The sequence below is a fragment of the Propithecus coquereli genome, unplaced genomic scaffold, assembly GCF_000956105.1.
Source record: "Propithecus coquereli isolate 6110/MARCELLA unplaced genomic scaffold, Pcoq_1.0 Scaffold113, whole genome shotgun sequence".
In the NCBI taxonomy this organism is placed as follows: domain Eukaryota; kingdom Metazoa; phylum Chordata; class Mammalia; order Primates; family Indriidae; genus Propithecus; species Propithecus coquereli.
This window is the reverse complement of record NW_012135303.1, coordinates 3,752,562-3,772,623: the sequence shown is the minus strand read 5'-3', so window position 1 is coordinate 3,772,623 and position 20,062 is coordinate 3,752,562. Positions and strand designations below refer to the sequence as shown.

The 20,062-nt window shown below is 38.6% G+C and overlaps 1 long non-coding RNA gene across 2 annotated transcripts; it reads left to right on the top strand.

The window, feature by feature from the left end:
• Positions 1-3,572: 3,572 nt before the first annotated feature.
• Positions 3,573-17,227, top strand: LOC105819459. Of its 2 annotated transcripts, XR_001137962.1 has the most exons (5): positions 3,665-3,810; positions 4,579-4,616; positions 6,885-6,984; positions 11,731-11,811; positions 17,094-17,227. It is a non-coding gene; the product is annotated as an uncharacterized LOC105819459 (long non-coding RNA). The 2 variants fall into 2 exon arrangements; XR_001137961.1 differs by lacking the exon at positions 4,579-4,616 and having other exon boundaries at positions 3,573-3,810.
• Positions 17,228-20,062: the final 2,835 nt, after the last annotated feature.

Below are 20,062 nucleotides of genomic sequence, written 5' to 3'. Positions count from 1 at the left end.
AGCTGGGACTACAGGCGAGCACTACCACGCCCAGCTAATTTTTTCTACTTTTAGTAGAGATGGGGTCTTGTACTTGTGCAGACTGGTCTTGAACTACTGATCTCAAGCAATCCTCCCCTCCTGCCTCGGCCTCCCAGAGTGCCAGGATTACAGGCATGAGCCACCTCGCCTGGCCAGGATAAAGTTTAAACCCCTTAGCATTTCATATAAAATTTTCTTAATCTGGCCTCAGCCTAGTCTCCAGCTTCATTTTGCACCACTTCTCTACTCTCCATGAAACCTAAATCACCTGCCACAGCTCAAAGGCTTTTTGTATGTCATTCCTTTTGCCTAGAATACCTGCTTGTAAGTTTACCAAGGCTTCCATACAAAATAACGCAGACTGTGTGGCTTAAACAACAGAATTTTATTTTCTCACGATTTTGGAGGCTAGAAGTCCAAGATGAAGGTGTTAGCAGGTTTGGTTTCTTCTGGGCCTTTCTACTTGGCCTCTTTGATATATCCTCACGTGGTCTTTCCTCTGCGTGTGCCTCTCTGGTGACTCCTTTTGCGTCCAAATTTCCTCTTCTTACAAGGACACCTGTCAGACTGGATTAGGGCCCACCCTAATGGCCTCAACTTAATCACCCCCAAAGTCCTATCTCTAAATACAGTCACATTTTGAGTTTATGGGAGTTAGGACTTCAACATAAGAATTTGGGGAAGGCACAATTCAGCCCATAACAACTCTTTTCCCTTTTCTCTGCCAAGGCTAATTCCCATTTGTTTTTCCAAGACTGGCCCAAGCCTTTCCACTCCAGGCTGATCTCAGTGTCCTTTCTCTGTGCTCCCACAGTACTTCTACACTGCTCTGTGCATGCTGCTATCCCATTGCTCAACATACTATCATAATTGTCCCCTTTCCTCTTCAGACTGTATTCCTTAGAGCAAAGACTATATCCCTAGCACTAGCATACAGTGTTTGGCCCATAAAAGGTATTTAATAAAGATTTGATTATTGAGAGGAAGTGAAGGAAAGAACATAGACCTTGAAGTAAGGTAAGCAGGATTCAAATCCTGGCTCCACCATTTACTTATCTTGTGACTGGGCACTAAATGCTGAACTTTCATTCTAAATAAAGCAGTCATAAAGATAAATGACTTAATTATAATAAAAGCCCCCAGTTGTAGGGTTGGTACACAGCAGGTGCTCAATAAATGTTAAAGGTTCTGATCTTGCCTGGTTTGATATCTGGTTCTACCACTTAGTAGCTAAATGACCTTGAGTATGTTTACTATCCTCTCTTTGCTTTAATTGCCTATCTATAAAAACACCTCATAGTGCTATTGTGAGGATAAGTTAACATAGGTAAAACATTTAGATGAGTACCTAGAACACAGTATTATATAAATGTTTTCTATTATAAGAAAAGAGCAGGTGTGAACAGATATGACTTAAACCATGAATAATATAGTTCCTTTAATTACTAAGTCATTTAAATGTAACTATTACCTTAATACCCCAGATTTCTTACCAACTAAACAGGATGGTAACTAAAGAGGTTCAAAAACTAGTACAGATGATGTAATCAGTGCTCAAAATAAACATGAATAATATATTATCATCTGTCTCATTCCTTATATTGGTGTTTCACATATTTTGGGCGCTGAAATAAAATTTTTAAGAAACAAGTTTTTCTACTTTGTGAATATAGATGTTAACCATTTGCAGTATAGAATAACCCTCATTGGCTCATATTTTCAACTGCAGACTCACAAAACCTGTGAACTGGAAAAGACCCTTGTGATGAAAGTCCAATCCTATCACTTCTTACAAAATAAACTGAGATGGATTTGGAATGGGCTTATAAGGTCTTACTGAGCAGCTTTGTGAGGGATGGGAACAGTAGACAGAACAACTTGTTCAAGAGCACTAAACCAGGGGTTCAGGACTTATTCTATATGCCCAAAGTGTGTTGGAACCAGTCTTCACAAGTAACACTTGGCAAAGCCTTTTATACCATTAGACCCTTAACATCTGTAATTTCTGAAGCAAGTATGTTACCTGACCTGTAACTCTGAAGCAAGGCAGCTCTAGATTTAAATTCCCACTTGTTACATAAGCCTCAGGTTAGTGCAACAGGTTTGCTAAAGTGATTAAGTGAGCTAACATATATAGAGCTGGAATGCCTAGCAGATTGCAAGTATTCAAATGTTGGTTCTTTCTGACCTCTTCCATTATAAGAATAAAAGTCTGTAAGATAACAAAACACTGTCTTTCACATAGTATGTACTTGCTGACTTACTGGACATCACTTGATTTTAAAAATAGGAAGCTGGAATAACTGTTGCGATGATAAAATATCTGCATCCCTGCCCTTTCTCACCACCAGAAGTCCTTCACAATTTGTTTTGAAGTGTCACATCACCACCATTAACATGCTATTTAGAGATCACTGTAGCTCAGACTTTCAATTCAACAGCAAAGATTTGGGTCTGGGAAAAATGAAATAGACCAAGAACTGGAAGAATTCACTTCATTTTGTTTCTATGGTCCATTCCAGCTTGATGAATTTCCGGTAAAAAGTTACTTTTTTTTTTCCGGTGCAGAAACAGCAGATCTAAGTAAATGGTGCATGAGCAAATGAATTCCCCCCTATTATTATGACCGAGAAAATGTTTAAATTGTTTGGGAGGTTATTTTTATGCTGGTACTATAAAGGATATCTGCCAATATCCATTATTCACGCTTCAAACTAAAGTCAACCGTTTTTCTTTTGAAAGATATGTGGTGTCTGGCTCAAAATCAATTCCGAGGAAAGCCCAACTCGATTCAACACAGAAAGAGCTCTCTCCTCCCGGTTACATCACAGATGGCGACCGAGGCTTAAGGATTAATGCCCAGACACTAAAGCCACTCATCCTAGAAGATGGGGCTCCAGATGGATGCTGTCCCGCAGAGGATGAGAGGCTGCCAATCCTCGGAGGTACAGTTAGGGTGAATCCCGAGGTCAGAGCCCAGCGTCCATCACTTTGCACCCACACTTGGGAAACCCACTTCTCACAACGGGGCGGGGATCCAGCCCTCCAGTACTCAGCCTCCGGCTCTGTTGTCTGCGCGTGACCTCCGAGAATCGGAAGAGCGCGGGGCGAGAAGCCTCCTCCGCCTACAGGGGAAGTTGGCAAGGGCAAGTTCGAGTCGTGCGCGGAGGGTCACTCACCGGAATGGCCCGCCGTCCTCCGCTGTCCGTCCGCGCTCCCTTGGAGAGATGCCTCTAGAGCGGCAGCAGCCTGAAAGCGGCGGCTGAGAGCAGCAGCCGAAGCTGCCGCCGCTGCCAGTAACCGCCCGGGCGTGGCAGAGACAGACAGCCGACTTCACAACATCATCATTTGGCGACCTCAGTTCTGCAGTGACGCCGGGTCAATGGCAGCCCCCGCGAAGCTGGGGAAGCTCGAAAGAAACCCACTCTCCCGACAGCCTTCACGGCCCCAGCGCACAACCTGCCGGGACTTGTGGTTTTCGGACCGCCCCGCCCCCAAGCTCGAAGGCCCCGCCTTCTCACTGTCCAGCCCAGGGGCGGGGCCGCAGCGACCCGGTCCGGGTGGGGCGAATGTTGTCCTAGCGGGTGTCCTGGGTCTGGGGCCGAAGTCCAAGGGGATAGTCCGGGTCCTGGCAGCACCGCCCTCTTGCGTCCCGCGCTGAGAGCGGGCCTAGAGCGCTCGCTTCGCCCCTCCTCGAGCCGGGCTCCAGGATTCCCCGGCTCCGATCCCCGCCCCGGCCCCGCACTGCTGGCACCCTGAAGAGAGTCGCTGGCCGTGGTGGCCGCTGGGGTAATGAGGGGAGGCAGGCCGGGGTGGGGAAGGTTTGGGGGCCCGAGGGGGACGGGAGGGAGTGCAGCTCGGTCGGCGCACGCCCGAGTAAGCCTGAGGCCGGAGCTGGCCGCCCCAGCTCGAGCCGGAGCTGGCGGAGCCGTGGCCGCAGGGCGTTCGGCGTGGCGACTGGCGCAGCTCGGGCTCATCGGGGAGCCCGGCCGCCGGTCTTCAGCCCGCGCGGTGGCGCCTGCTGGGTTGGCCGCCAGGTGCTTGGGGCCCGAGCCGCCCGTGGTGCCCTGTCCCAGCGGCTCTCACCTTTGGCGGAGCCCGTGGGCCTGGCGCGTTTCCAAACAGAAGGCACCCTTTGGCCCCGGCTCTATCTACCACCTTCTGCGGGTTCGCTACAAAGTCGCTTCAAAGCAAGACTAGAAAGAACTTCTTACAAAATTAAATGCTCAAGAGCCGTTTTGTCCTCAGTATTAAGTTCATCGTTGTGTTTTCTCCTCGTGGATTTGTTGGGTCAAGTACTCTTCTCAAAACTTGATCAGGATTTGTGACACAGCGCCTGCCCAACACAGTGCCTGACACATAAGCGCTCAATAAATATTTATCGAAAGCTTGAGCCACAATACTAAGTTTGGAAAATTCTATCGAGCTGTGCGTCGCTATGATCTTTATTAAGATTTTACGGGTTCCCAAGATCACTTTGAAAATTACAGTAATTTTAAAGTTGAACGGAGACTTGAATCGGTATTTTTTTTTTTTTTTTTGCATTCCTTGTAACAGTGGCCTCTGTTGGATGCCTCACACAAAACCCGCGTTCTGTAAGTAGATGCGCCCTTTGGTTTCCACAGAAAGTGTTAATCTTTCAGATTAAAGCCTTCGAATGAACCATTCTATTATGGAACAAATTAAAATTATTTATAAAGCTTTATCATAATTAGCTTTTTGGATACAAGTGCAAGGGACTACACTGATGTACTTGTGAATATACTTAAAAATATGTCTCAAGTATGATTTTTTTAAAAAGGATTTATATTTATATGTAGTGAAATAGCATGCAGTGGAAAATTAGCATCAAATCCCCCACCCCCATACCCTTGGAAGGTGCAGCTGCTGCCTTGACCTCAAAATGTCTTGTAAAATTATCTCTTAACAGGTTGGTGTATCTAAGGCAAAAACCTCTGGGATTAAACTACTCCATTGGGACAATTCTTTTAATACTAACAATTCTCACAGATTGTGTCAGCTTCTTCTGAGCTTTTCTGAAAAATAGATAATATAATGGAGTTTCAAACTGTTTTGTTGTTCAAGAGGACAAAATCGGTAACAACTTGCTGATTTTAATAATTCTACTTTTTTCACTTTTGTATGCTGCTGAAAAAAGCAGGACACAAAATCATGATAACCAGAAAATTCAGTTAATCATGACATCCCTAACTTTTCTAATTGTGGGAAAGTCAGCTACAAGTGGTCAGGACCTTGTCTGCCTTGATTATCAATGTGTGTCCCCAGTACCCAGTAGCTGGTAGCTGTTCATTAAACACTTGTGGAATGAATACTTGGCTGTGACAGATAACAGGGTGATGACTTTCTGTGTGTGTATAGTTTCTTCATGTATTTGTCTCCTTAGAAGACATTACTAGAAGTGGGAATTTTACTGGGTCAGGAGGTATGAATATTTTCATGGTTATTGAAACATTGCCAACTTGCTTTTCAAATGAGCCTTACCATTTTACACTGCCATCGGTATATTTGAATATACCTTTCAGAGAATCCACTCAAGCTTTTATATTGATACAGTGCTTGGCAGTTATGAGCACTTTCAGATGTATCTCATTTGATGTCCATCACCTTGTAAGGTAGGCAGGGTAGGCATTGCTTCCCCCTTTTATAGCACAGCAAACTCCAGGGCCTTAAATTGATGGTCATGAAGGCAGGTGACAACATAATTATAACTTTTCAGTTTCTTCCTCCCATTCTCTACCTTTGGTTCATGTGAACATCCTGAATAAATTCATTTCTTTTCTTAGCAGTAAAATTGGATACTGCTCTATAGTATTTATGGTTTACAAAATCTTCTTTTTCTCATTTTGCTCAGATATTTGTAGATGCCTTCATCAAATTGGGGAACATCATTAAAATGAAATATGAAGCACAATTTAGATGAAAGAGATATTGGCTAGATGTAAGGGAATACCCTGCATTAGCAAACAGTACATTGCCACCCTTTCTCTTAGTAAAGATCTGGAAACCTTTGATGGTGCTTTTATATTCCTTGAATCTGAAGAAGTTACCATTAATATTTTAAACCTCTGTTGCAGAATCTCACAAACTATTCAGATCAATACTCTTAGTGAAAGTGGACAGGAATTATTTGCTTTATAATCTGCATATCTTTGATATCAACAAATTTCAAGAATAGAATTAAGAACTAAAATCATAAGGTAAAAAAATTTTAACCTACAAAAATGTTATTTTCACATGAAAACTAAAAAAAATTCTCTTTTTTTCTAAACATATGGCAATAAGAACACATTAATTTCTAGTGTATTACTAATCCTGATTCTTTCCCATATTTGCTGGTCAGGGATCCCAAATGACTTAATAGGTGATGGTAATGACTTAATAGGTGAGGGTAATGACTTAATCCAATAAGAAAGCTTTAGAATTCCTCACAGTTTACTTATAAGTAGAACCATTGGAAATTCTTGGTGTTTATTTGTAAGTGACACCATTTGTATCAAAAGGAGTTTAAATTTGCTTTTCCATATTGCTTTTACATTCCTCAGGTTTTTTGTTTTGTTTTTTTTTTAAAAAAAAAAACAATAGAAAAGATAGGGAAGATGTAAGTATATTGAGGCTTTGGAAATATTCAGAACCTCCCTTCATTTTCACTCTGCTTTTCTGTTGTGATGTCAGATCCCAAATAGTGTTCAGTAAAAAGAAATGCTCTTTAAAGACACTTTTTAGGAATATCTCTAATCCTTGTGTCAAGGAATAGCTGCCCAAATATCAGGTGGGTTTATGGCAACTAGTTCTTCAAGGAACTTTTATGTGAATCTGAATTATTTTGCTTTTGTTTTTCATAGGAGGGTATTTCTGCATCTTGAAGGTAAAACAAAAATATTCTTTGGAATAGATGGATTTTTGTCACTTTCTGTGAACTAAAGCGATTCAATGTCTCTTTTGGTAAGTTTTCATTAACATAGATCTGATTTGGGGCCATCATAGTAGTTAGACGTTAATGTAGAGCCATAACAAAAGGCATATTCTGGCTGGCCATGGTCACTCAGGCCTGTAGTTCCAGCTATTTGGGAGGGTGAGGTAGAATGATCGCTTGAGGCCAGGAGTTTGAGACCAGCTTGGTGAGACATCACCAAATTAAAAAAATATGTATTTTTAAATTTTAAAAAAATTTAAAAAAAACTCTGAGATGATGTTTTGACCTGCATAACTTCTGGTTTTTAGAAATGAATTAAATTATCATTGAGTTTTTGTCTCTTTCAAAAAGAACTTTTATACTACCTTAATATGTTCATTATTCCAATCCTTTGTCCCATACCCACTTTTTCTCATTCATATGTTGTACTTAGATATGGCTCTCCCATCCAGTTAGTTATGTTTTATTCTTTAAATCTTTCAAAAATCTCTTTTATAAATTCCCATCTAACTAAAGGCAAGCAAAATAGTATTAAAAATTAGTCCTTTGACTTAACAGACAAAAAACATTTGGTTCAATGTATAATACAAGGTATAGATGCCAGCTGGTTTTCTATTTATATTAGATCCATGATATCTACTTTAGATTAATTAGCTTGAGGACTTCCATTCTCTCTTATATACAATATAATATTTGAATAGGGAATTTTTATATTGACAGTGATCTTTTAAAAAGCCATGAGTATATTTGTATGATGATTTGTAGTTTATAGATACTTTCATATATTTCTTTCATTCTTTAAAATTGTGAGCAATTGGCAGGACAGGTGATATCATGCTCATTTTGAGTTGGCCCAAGATTGCAAAGAATTTGAACCAGGTCTCAGACTTATATCTGCCGAACTACTCCATCTGTTGCCAAGCCTGAGAGGCAGAACTGTGAAGCTAGAAGACTGTAATGTTAGTTATATGGAAAATATATCACACATTACTTTAAAGTAAAGCTTTACTACTTAAAAAGGAAGCTTTACATATCTGGAAAATACATTGAGATGGAGTACCTCCTCTAAAGCAGGGATCAGCAACTTTCTGTAGAGGCCATAGTACTTGTGTGCCATATGATCTCTGTTACAACTACTCTTCTGCTGTTGTAATGTGAAAGTGGCCATAGGCAATATGTAAAGGAATGAAAATATTCCAGTAAAACTTTATTCACAAAAATGGGGTAGGTCAGATTTGCTTCAAAGGATTAAGATTTACAATTTTATATCAATTTGTAAATTGGAGAAGATACAAAAGGGCATTTAGTGTAGTCCTCTCATTTGATAGAAGAGGATTCTGAGATTCAGGGGGCTGTGTGGTTGCCTAGGGCTTCCAAATTTTGGAAAAAGAGTATCTTAATCTATTATTCCATAACTATGGATTTTGTGAAAAATGTGATATAATGTGGAATAATGAGTAATTTATATTAGTTCACTTTGTTAATTTTAACTTTAAATTATTAATACATTTTATCTGCAGTGATGAAATATTTTAGAACCTTTTGACTCAAAATATTCACTTTTTTTTCCTAAATGAGAAATTTGTACAACTGAGATACAGTTGATGTTTTTACTTATGGAGGATTTCCTCCCCATTCAAGTTTTACCCTTGATTTGAGAACTAAGAAATGGTCTTTCCAAAGGAGCAGCGTATGTAAAATATTTTCTTTTAGATTCTTTATAAGTTCCAACTGCTTTTTATTATACTTCACTATTATGATAATGGATAAAGAAATTATATTCAAAAATATTTTGAGGGAGCTTTCTTCTGGATAATATAAAATCATTGTGCTGCCTGAAAGAGATTAATGTATAGATTCTTAATGAGCTATAATATTCACCAGCATCTGATTGATACAGTGTGGATGTAAAAATGATTTGAAGGGTAAGATATTGTTATTTAGTGATTTTATAACCTGGGCAGCTAATGAATATGCTAACATTTTTTAGGAGGGGAGAGCAAAAATATTGTGCCTTGTAATATGGGATGGTTTTGCCTGTCTTCATATCTAATAGTGATTACTGTCTTGGGCTATGAAAATTTTATGTAAAGATGAGATAGAAGTCTACCATATTTTATAAAGTATATAAAATATCTATTTTTTAAATATATAAAATATAGAAATGTTTTCTATATTTTCATAAACTGACAACACAGATCACAACTCTTATTTTGAAAATAAATTGGGATCAATTTAAATTTTTTAAAAATGTCCAATATGTCTTAAATTAACTTCTCGTTTATTAATGTCAAAAAAAGTGACAGGCATTTTTTAGAGAGAATGAATATTTTAATATGCTTCAATATATTTTGATGTTTGTGTCAGGGTTCTCCCAAACCAACCCCAGGTTTGATGATTTGCCAGGGGCGCAAATATTCATATCAAAGAACTTAGCATATGCTCATACTCACAGCTAAGATTTATTAGCAAAAGGATACAAAACAAAATCAGCAAAGGGAAAAGGCATGTGGGACAAAGTTCAGAGGAAACCAGACTCAAGCTTTCAAGTATCTTCTCTCAGGCTGGGTTTGGTGGCTCATGCCTGTAATCCTAGCATTCTAGGAAGCCAAGGCAGAAGGATCACTTGAGCTCAGGAGTTCAAGACCAGCCTGAGCAAGAGCGAGACCCAGTCTCTACTAAAAATAGAAAAATTAGCCGGGTGTTGTGGTGCACGCCTGTAGTTCCAGCTACTGGGGAGGCTGAGGCCGGAGGATTACTGGAGCCTAGGAGTTGAAGATTGCAGTGAGCTATGATATGATGCCACTTCACTCTAGCCCAGGTGACAGAGCAAGACTGTGTCAAAAAAAAAAAAAGACTCTTCTCTCAATGGAGTCACATAGGATGAACTTGATTCCCCTAGAGTTGAGACGTGTGAAATGTTGCCTACCAGGGAAGCTCATTAGAGGGGCTTTTGTTGGGGTACGCTTTGCTCAGAGGTAACAAAATTCTAGTCTTCCAGAAAAAAGCATAAGCCATATTATTTGCACAAACAGTGTGGACACAGTGAGCCATTCTTATCAGGGAATGTTGGGAACCCTCCCCAAATCCAAATTCCCAGATACCAGCCAAGGGTCAACCTTGTTAGCAGGCCTTTTCTAAGGGATAGCAGTTCTAGGCCTGCCTGTGTTAACTCTTTTTTGCACAATGGTGTTAATCATTGTTATAAAAAATTCAGGGTAAATGTTGCAAAAAATAGATACCAAATATAAGATATAAATGACCTAACTGGTGATTGTTTTCAGTGTGAACTACAGTAATATGTATCTTCAAACCTGTTTTATTAGAAATGTTATTCACCATTGAAAACCAATAGAAACTTTGCAGAGGAGTCAGTTCTACAGCTATTTTGACATTGTTAGCTTCTGTTCTTCAGGGTGAGTTATACATCAGTGAGAATACATACCGAATTATTGTGATAGATTGATAAAGTATACAGACTGTAGGAATTCAACTGAAAATAATCAGTAATATAGGCTATCTGGGAAAATGACTAGTTTAATTAGTGAGAAATTTGGCATATTTTAAAAGAAAGTAAATTTGATTACTTTTAAGTAACTGACTACAAAGTATTAAGTAGACTGGATGGACTTAAGAGACTCATTTGATATTATGTGTTAATGTTCATGTAATAATGAATATTCATGAAATGTTTGAAAATATTATAAAAGTGTCTCATACGATGTGTTTATACTTTTCTTTTGACATACCTTTTCTTCCTAAATAATCTAAAGTTGGCTTAACCCCCACTAATTGATGATGTGATAAATCACCCATAAGTGTTACATTCCTTATTGGCAATATATGATAACAGAACCATGGCTTAATATGAAGGAAAATGTAAATTGTGATAATAGAAGTGAGTCTCTTTTAATTTGCTTTGAGTTGATACTAGAGATGTTTGTCACCTTAAGAAACAAAATTGGTTCCAAATACACTCAATATGTGTTTTAATGTAGATAAAGATGGTTCTTACACTTAAGAAAAATATCTGAGGCTGGGCGCAGTGGCTCACGCCTGTAATCCTAGCTCTCTGGGAGGCCGAGGCTGGCGGATTGTTTGAGCTCAGGAGTTCAAAACCAGCCTGAGCAAGAGTGAGACCCCGTCTGTACTAAAAATAGAAAGAAATTAATTGGACAACTAAAAATATATAGAAAAAACTAGCCGGGAATGGTGGTGCATGCCTGTAGTCCCAGCTACTCGGGAGGCTGAGGCAGTAGGATCGCTTGAGCCCAGGAGTTTGAGGTTGCTGTGAGCTAGGCTGACGCCACGGCACTCTAGCCTGGGCAACACAGTGAGACTCTGTCTCAAAAAAAAAAAAACAAAAGAAAGAAAAATATCTGAGGATCAAAGTAAAAATTATAATGAATACAGCAGAATAATCTTTAGCTAAATATTCAGAAGAAAACCTCAACAGTAATGAAAGAGTTAAAAATTAACATCAACTTTTAAAATGAGTTGATATTATGACCTGAAGAGAAGAGAGGACAAGGATCAGAGATAGTGCCAAGTAAAATTCTAACAGATGTGAAGTTTGTCTTCTGCACACCCAGCTACTCTCCCTTCTCTCCCATACTGAGTACCTCCATGCTATGGATCCTGGCTTCAATTCGAGGTTCCTGCATGCTGCCCTTTGTCTCTGCTGCCCATGCCAGTCAACCTTTTTGTGTCTACACAAAACCCCTGCTTATCCTCTGACTTATTTTTCACTTATTTAATGTATTTCTCACTTCTAGGATTGTTTCTGCACTTCAAGAACACAAGTTGAATCTCTCAGACCTGAAAAACAGTCTGAAACCAGTATCCATCAATACTTGGTAAGAAAATGGTTGAGTACAAGTCCTCCTTTGCCTTCTGTAATACCATTCACTCCTGGTTTTCCTATATCTCTTTTTCTTTCCAGTGTCTTTTTCTTCTTTCTCCTGCTGTTCTCCAAGAATCTATAATTAGCCTCTTCCCTTCTTCCTAAACTGGCTGTCCCTAAAGAGTTTCACCTATTCCTATGGCTTCAGTTGCTAACATTTTAGATTGTCCTGGAGCTACCTCAGGTTTCCTGAGGGGATGCTGGCATCAGGCAGAACCGATGATTCTCAGATTTTAACCTGCAATCCCCAACTCTTTCCTGGACACCAAAAGTGTCTGTAGAATACTTCTGGTTGGGTTTTTCAAAGGCATCTCTACTCAGTTTGAATAAAACCTTGATCTTCTCTCAAACTTCACTAACTGCTTTAGCTAATGAAAACCCATCTACTGTGTCATCCTAACTAGAAGCTTTCTGGTTATCCTCACACTGACTCTACCTCTGCCTGCATATTTATTGTACACCAAGTCTTATGAGTCTTTCTCTGAAATGAGTGTATCTCTGAAATGCCCTTGCATCTGTCCCCTACTTCCCATGAGCACTGCTGGAATTCAAGACTCATTGTCTGTCACCTGGGCTGTTGCAGGGGCCTCATTGCCTCTTGTCTCCTAGACACCCCTATAGTCTTCTCCCACCACTCATATCAGTGGTCAGTACTGCTGCTAATACAGGCCTGCTTGTGTCCCTTTCCAGCTTTAAGACTTCCACTGGCTTCCTAAAGCCTATGGGATAAAGCCCAACTTGCTAGCATGATGTAAGGACTCTTAATGGTGTGGAATTTGTCTGATTATTGAGTTTCATTTCTTGCTACAGAGTGTTAGCACATACTGTCTTCTCTCCTTGAAATACTTTTCTCCCTCTGAAATTTCTCCCAATCCATATAGAATTGGTTCAAATATCACATCTATGAAGGCTTTCCACTTATACTTTTTGTTCCATTATTCTCCCGTATATCATAGACATTACCGTAAAATAGTACTTATGATACTATCGCATGATGATTAGTATCTATGTCTCCCCAGTTATAATGCGATCCCCATAAAAGTAGACATTATGTCTTACTCATCTTTATCTTCTGTAGACAATGCCTGATATATTAAAGGAACATGCTTGGTAATAAATATTTCTCTGGGATCTTTTTCTCCCTTAATCCATATTTTATACTACAGTTTTTACTACAAAATGGAACCTGTCTTGCAGATGCCTTATTTGCTATGAAGTAAGATAATCCCAGTTAATCTTGTTTATAATTTAATGCAGTCCTGTCTTCAGTTGTCTTTATTTTTGTCATTTCACTTTTTCTTCACTAATACCCTAAAGTCTTCTAGTTACTTGCCTTTTAGTACAATAGACTATAGTGTCCAACCTGAATTTTAATTCAAGTAATACCCTTCAGGTTGAGGTTGTGTTGAGGTAGAAAGTAAAGTGACTGTTGTTGACTCCATGCTGTTACTGAGAGAGAGGCCTGTAACTCAGGAAACTTCTGCAGGTGCCACTTGGATCCTTCAAAGCTCCAGGTGGGAGCCATTTTACATTTTAAGGAGCTAAATCTCACATCTCTGTTATTGGAGTTAGACTAAAATTCTGAGTGAGGGAAGCAGAAGCAAATTCTCTCTGAAGTCTTTTGTGGAGGAGTTATGTAATGTAAGTTGACACCAGCTGGAAACTGGTGCCTGGTGATTAGAAGAACCTTTCTGGGCTCTCCCTGAGTCATGCTTAAAAACACCGTCTGTTGTCTTTTGTTTGGGCAACTTGTAGTTCTCCCTTGGCCTGGACCCTATAGAAAGGATTAAATTTTATGGTAAGATGTCATGTTTGGAGGACAGTCTGGTTTTCTAAACGATTTGTATCTGCTATAACTGTGGAAAGCTCTCTATCTGTAGAAAAGCCCATTTTCTATAATTGACCTTTGCAAATGAAAGGCTGTGATGTTTGAGTTGAGATGCTGCTTTTTAAAATAATGCAATTTTAGCATTTCACTGATTTATGTCTAGTCCAATTTTCAACCTATCCAGGGAGAGTTCTCTACAATATCTCTGAGAGTTAATGTAAAAATTTAAATGAAAAGAGCTCCATCATAGAAAATGAAGTACAATGGAAAGGTATGTTTCACCGTAAGTGAAAGTTTGGTAGAATCTCTCCAAAACCACTTCAGTGTGATGTTCACTGGCTTGGTTATTGAACCATGATGTGGGGTCTGTTCCTCAGTCTCTCGGAATCAGAAACTGGATTTAGTCAGCAAACCTAGAGTGGATGCATATTTTAGCCTCAGACCCACATTAACGAAGCAATTAGACTGATTTATAAACCCAGTCTCCCAGTGTCAGAGGAAATGGTGCCCTTACATTGTGTCATCAACCCACTCTTTCTTTATAGTGAAGTTCCATCAGAAACCAAATCATAATTAGAAATAGTGTAATTTATAAGGGAGAACTAATGTCAGGTGTCAGAAGTACCTAAAATTCATATCACAGTATTTTCTTCTGCTGTAAGCAGACATCTGTAGACATCAAATCCTTTCTTTTGCTAGCCTTCCATTTGCTGACCATTCCATCCTCACTTCCAGTTCTTGGGTGTACCTCCCTATACTTCAAGTACTGTCTACAGTGGTCATCCAGCCCCAATTAGAATATGTCAGTGGAGAGAGGATGATATGAGGAGGCAGCTTGTTGCCTGACCCACTGTTGGGTGGCATCAGTTACTGCAGATTTCTTACACTGAACTGAAATATGCTTCCTGTAGCTTCTATCTCCTCAGCTCAGCTCTGCTCTTTGAACAATTGTATTTACCCTTCTACATTAGTCTTCTAGTTACTTGAAAATGGCAGCTATATACTTAATATTACCTTTTCCAGATCAAATATTCCCAGTTCCTTCAGTGTTGCCAGAACCTTCACCAAGATGTTTGGTTTTCTCTAGACCTCACTATTTTGCACTGTTCCTGTTAAATCGTTGTGTCTCAATTATCCATGGTGCTCCAGATACTAACTAATCATTTCAGAATACAGTGAGACTCATCTCGTTCACTCTGCTCATTTTGCTTCTGTAAATGTAACTCGATAGTGTGCTATTATGTAACCATCCTTGTCATGCTATTGACTGAAACCTCAAGGTCATAAACCTGGTATTCTCAATTTTGTATTTAGGCCATTGATTTTTTTTTTTTTTTAACTTAAGTGTAAGATTTTGCATTTATCCCTGTAAAATTTTACTGATCTGGGCTTATTCTTTCAGTTGCTTGAGATGATTCTGAGTCCTGATTTGTTTTTTCAATAATTAGCTATGCCTAGCAATACATAATCCATGCTTTTTTAAAAAACAGGCCATTTGCATTTTCAGGAAGTCATTAAAAATTTAACAGAACAAGGACAAGGACCCTGCCATAATTTTTGCTTTCTAATTCTCTAACTAGTCATCAAATCAAAAAGAGAAGTGAGGTTAGTTTGGGATGATTTACTTCTAGTAAACCTGTATTGTCTTCATGTGATTGCCGTGTTGTTTTCTTAAATGCCCATAATTCATCTGTCTAATAATTTGGTCTTAGACTTTACTGGGCAGCAGCATCAAGCTTGCCCCTTTGTAGTTTTCTCCCTTTTTGAAAATTAGATCAGTGTCTGACCATTTCCATTCTGGTTTCTCATCTGAGTTCTACTATATCTGCAAATTTAATATCCTAAATGTAATTGCCCTTGGCCTGGAGATTTGAACCTATTTAAAACAGCCTATTTGGGGCTTTGAACACTCACTTACAACATCTGTGCCCCTTCTAGTTTAAAGAAGACTATTTCCCTAGTGGAATAGATGGAAGCAAAATAGAGGCTGATTAGCTCTGATTTCAGTAACATTATGCTGTGTTTTCAAGTGGTGAATGGTAAGCCTCGGTTTATATGTCTCTAGCCTTCCTGACAGCTTACAGGTTAAAACCACTTTAAAATTTTAAAAAATTGTTATATTCTCACTCTATATGTGTTCTTTAAATCTGAGTTTATCTGAAGACTCCTGTTGTAAAGAAACTAAATTGATTTATTTAGATTTCTTTTCTCACTGGGATTATTTCCAGTTGTGTAATAGAATTTCTTTTTACAATGTTTCATTCTTCTTGAACAATATTCACCTTTATTCATCCTTAGCCATGGGCTTATAATTATTTTTTTTTTCTGCTCTCTTAAAATTTATAATCCTTTTGTCACTGTTTCTTTTCTTTTTTTTTCAGTTTAAAGGTCCCAATTGGCTTTATTTGCAATTCTAGAATCAGGTAACACTTCATTCCATAAAACAGAATGAATATGTTCCCTTCTGTCACTGTTTTAAACTCCATGTCTTTGTCCTGATTAAAAAGAGTCAAGGACGGGAAAAGTAGTTAGCATAATTCCTAGCACATGGTAATGTCATTTTTCCCCCTTTGTCCTTTTCTCCACCTCGGAGGCAATAACAAGATTCCTGCCACCTGCTGGTGCCTATAAAAGCTCCTAAGTGTCGTTTGGGGTACTAGTGTGCTTTGAGACCCTTGTGACTATCATATGAAGCCAGTGGATTAGGCCTCTTCTTTCTCATGCATGTATGCATGCTATTTTACTACCAGTGTATTCAGGTGCAAACCTAAGACTCTCACTCCAAAGCACCCCATAAGACCTCATTTCAGTACATGCTCATTCACTCAGGAGGTCTATACCCTATTCTCCTATCTCCTTAGGTTTAGTTTTCTTTCTGACTTCCTTTCTGATTCATTCCATATTGTAAAAAAAAACTTCATCAGCAATTTTAATAGGCTGCAGTGTAGAAATTATTCCTTGACTGTCACTGTTAACACCTCCACTAGCAGAGTATGTCCCCTGTATGAGAGATGGACATAGCGGGCAGCCACTTGAAGCAAGAGCGCAAGCTTAGAGTATCCCTCACAGGTCCCTGCAGTCTTACCTCAGTACATTTACCAGCTACCCTAAGGAATTAGCAGCCATTCTTAGAAAATCTTCAAAATTTTACTTGAAATTGCACTGGACAGTATTCCTTGCCATCTGTAAGTCTGCTTTTCCCGCCCTTTCATCTTATATAGGCTGATAGCTTTCTAACTAACATCAGTTAGCAATTGGTAAATTCCTTTTAGATCTTAAAACAGCCCCAGCCATTTTCTGACTAATACACATCTATTCGTTTGAAATACAGTATCAGTATTTTATATTGGGGTGAGGGGCCAAAATGGTTCATACCTATTTTGTCTCTATCTTTTAAAAAAATGCAGGTTGATGAGCCAACCCTTTCCTGGTTGCCTCCATCCACTAGAGCCAGTGAAGTGATATGTTCCACCAATGTTTCTCACTATGAGCTCCAAGTGGAAATAGGTAATAATTCTGGATTTCACATAATTGACCCTTCATTGCTAGAAATGAAATTGATGACAAAGGATTATTTTGTAGGCAACTGTTTTTCTGTTGTCACCTACAGTATAAAAATGTATACAAATTGTGTCAATCAAATGGATTTAATTAATTTTATGTCTGTCTTAAAATAATGGTCCAGATTTTTTCAAGATTACCGTTTAGAGTTTTTACTTTTCTACTGAAGTATAATTAGAGACAGAAGACTCTAAATATTTATTATTTGTGTCTGTATTGTGGGAAGCTTCTAATTTTATGAGTATAATTTATATGGGGTATGAAATAAATCAAATCATGTAAATCTTTTCAGTTATAGTCCTTTAACCAAATTACTTTTTAATTTAAAATTTTACCTAAAATCCCATTTTTAGTAGAAATCTTTTTCAGTTAAGTATGGAACAGGATGGGTTACTATTTATAGCTTTGTATATGTGAAATATTTGCTCTTTGAAACATTTAATATTCAGAAACATCTATTAAACACTACAAACCAGTTACTATATTAGGTGCTAGGGATGCAAAGCCATGTAAAACACCTGAGGAGTTTACATGCTCTCTGGGAAGATGAACACATAAGATAGCTTTGTTTTATGCACCAGAGGGTACTCTAGTAGAGATGAGTGCTAAGTGTTACGGGAACAGAGAAGATGGAACATCTCACCAACCACCTTTGGGAGTCAAGAAAGTTGGCAAAAAGGAGCTAAATCCTGAAGAATGAAGAAAAGTTTCCTCAATATTCTCATCAGAGTTTTTGTTACAAACAACAGAAGACAATCCTGGTTGACTAAAGCAAAAAAAGAATTTTTGAACAATATTGCTAATTCACAGAATTATTGGCTAGAGAAATGAGTTTGGAAGAAACCAAGAGAAGCTGTGACTGGGACCAGAATTGTGGAATAGGAGCAGCCTATTTAGTGTCCTACCTGGCAGGGGCCTTCTGCCACCAGACATGGGACCCACTTCAGGGAGTTCTGACTGCCCCTGCTCCTTTATGTCACTCATTCCATCCTCCAAGTGGCCAAGTTTAGATCACATGCTGGGGTCAAGGAGACCAATGGAGAATAAGGATCCCATCTTTTCTTAAAACAGCACATGGTGACAAATTCTCCAAAATCAGAAAGGAAGTACCAATCCAGAAAGGTGAAAAATGTTTACATCAGTAAATGACTGAGGAAGGATGGTTAGAGGGAGAATGCTATATAGTTCCTCTGTGACTTCAAGTGGGACTAAGGAGAGTAGGCAGTGATAGGAGATAAATCTGGAAAGCTAGGTTTAGAACACATCGTGAAGGACTTCGTATGGTGTATTTGTCTCTGTTGGCCCCCACTCCTTATCTACTTTATTGCTCTAATGATTTAAGGCAGAAGTTTGGGATTTATTATCCTTATGCTAGAGAGGCATTGTGGAATATCCATCAACTTTATGAATGGATAAATAAATTGTGGTATAGCCATATTATGGATTATTGTTTGATGATGGTATTAATAGCATCTAACAGACTTTATGCTGAACATTTAATGTGTATTTTTTTCATTTAACCCTTTACCACTTCCATTTTGCAGATAAGGATACTGAGGCTCTGAGACAGTCATTGAGCTTATGCTTTGAAACCAGATTGTCTTGACTGTAAGGTCTAAGCTTTCAGCTACTGCACTGTGGGACCTTCCTAGTGGATAAAATGCCAAATTTAGAACAACTCTGGCAGCAGTCTGGAAGATATAGTAGATCAGTGATTCACAACCAAAAGTATCACCCTCATTACCTGTGTCTTTTTAAAAACTGCAGTGCCTATATTCCATCATGGAGCTACTAAATCAAAATTTCATAGGAATGGGGCCTATGCATAAGTATTTTGAAGTAGTTCCTTTGGTAATTCTGGTGTGTGCCCTGGTTGAGAATGCAGGGCATAGTGAGGAAGTCACTACATATATCCAGGGAGAGAGGACAGGACTTGAACTAAGACAGTGACACTGACACTGAGGAGGAGAAGGCGAATTTGAGATTAACTTAATTTCAAAGATAAAACTGATAAAATTTGGTGACTATGGAAAGAGGAAAGGTACCTATTAATAGGTGCCACTCTAGAGTAGGTGTTTTACGTTTAAAAAACAATACCAAATGCTGGACAGTATGTCAAGCAACTGCAGCTTTCTTACATTGTTTATGGGAATGCAAAATGGTTCAGCCACTTTTGAAAACAGTTTGGCAGCTTCTTATATGGTTAAACATACCGATACCACATGACCCAGCAATCTCACTCTCAGATATTTGCTAAAGAAAAATGAAAACATATGCCTACTTAAAGACCTATACAGGAATGTTTTTGGAAGCTTTATTTATAGTGGTAAAAAACTGACAACAACCCAAATATCCATGAACTTTATGAATGGATAAATGAATTGTGGTATATACATATTATGGATTATTGTTTGGCAATAGAAATTAGCTACTGATAGATACAACAACATGGATGAATCTCAAAAACATGATGCTAAATAAAAGAAGCTAACCACAAAAGACTATATTCTTTTTGATACCATTTATATGACAAAAATCAGATCAGTGGTTGCCAGGGACTGGGAGTGGGGGTAGGGGATTGCTGAATAGCATTCCATTATTGGAATATGTCACAATTTGTCAAGTCACAATTTTAGTTATTATAATATGTGATGGTATGTTGTTTTAATTTGTATTTCTCTATCTCGAGCATCTTTTCATATGCTTATTAACCATTCCTGTATCTTATTTTGTGGATTGCCTATTTAATCCTCTTCCTTTTTAATTGGATTACTTATTATCTTATTATACAATAATAAGTTCTTTATATATTCTG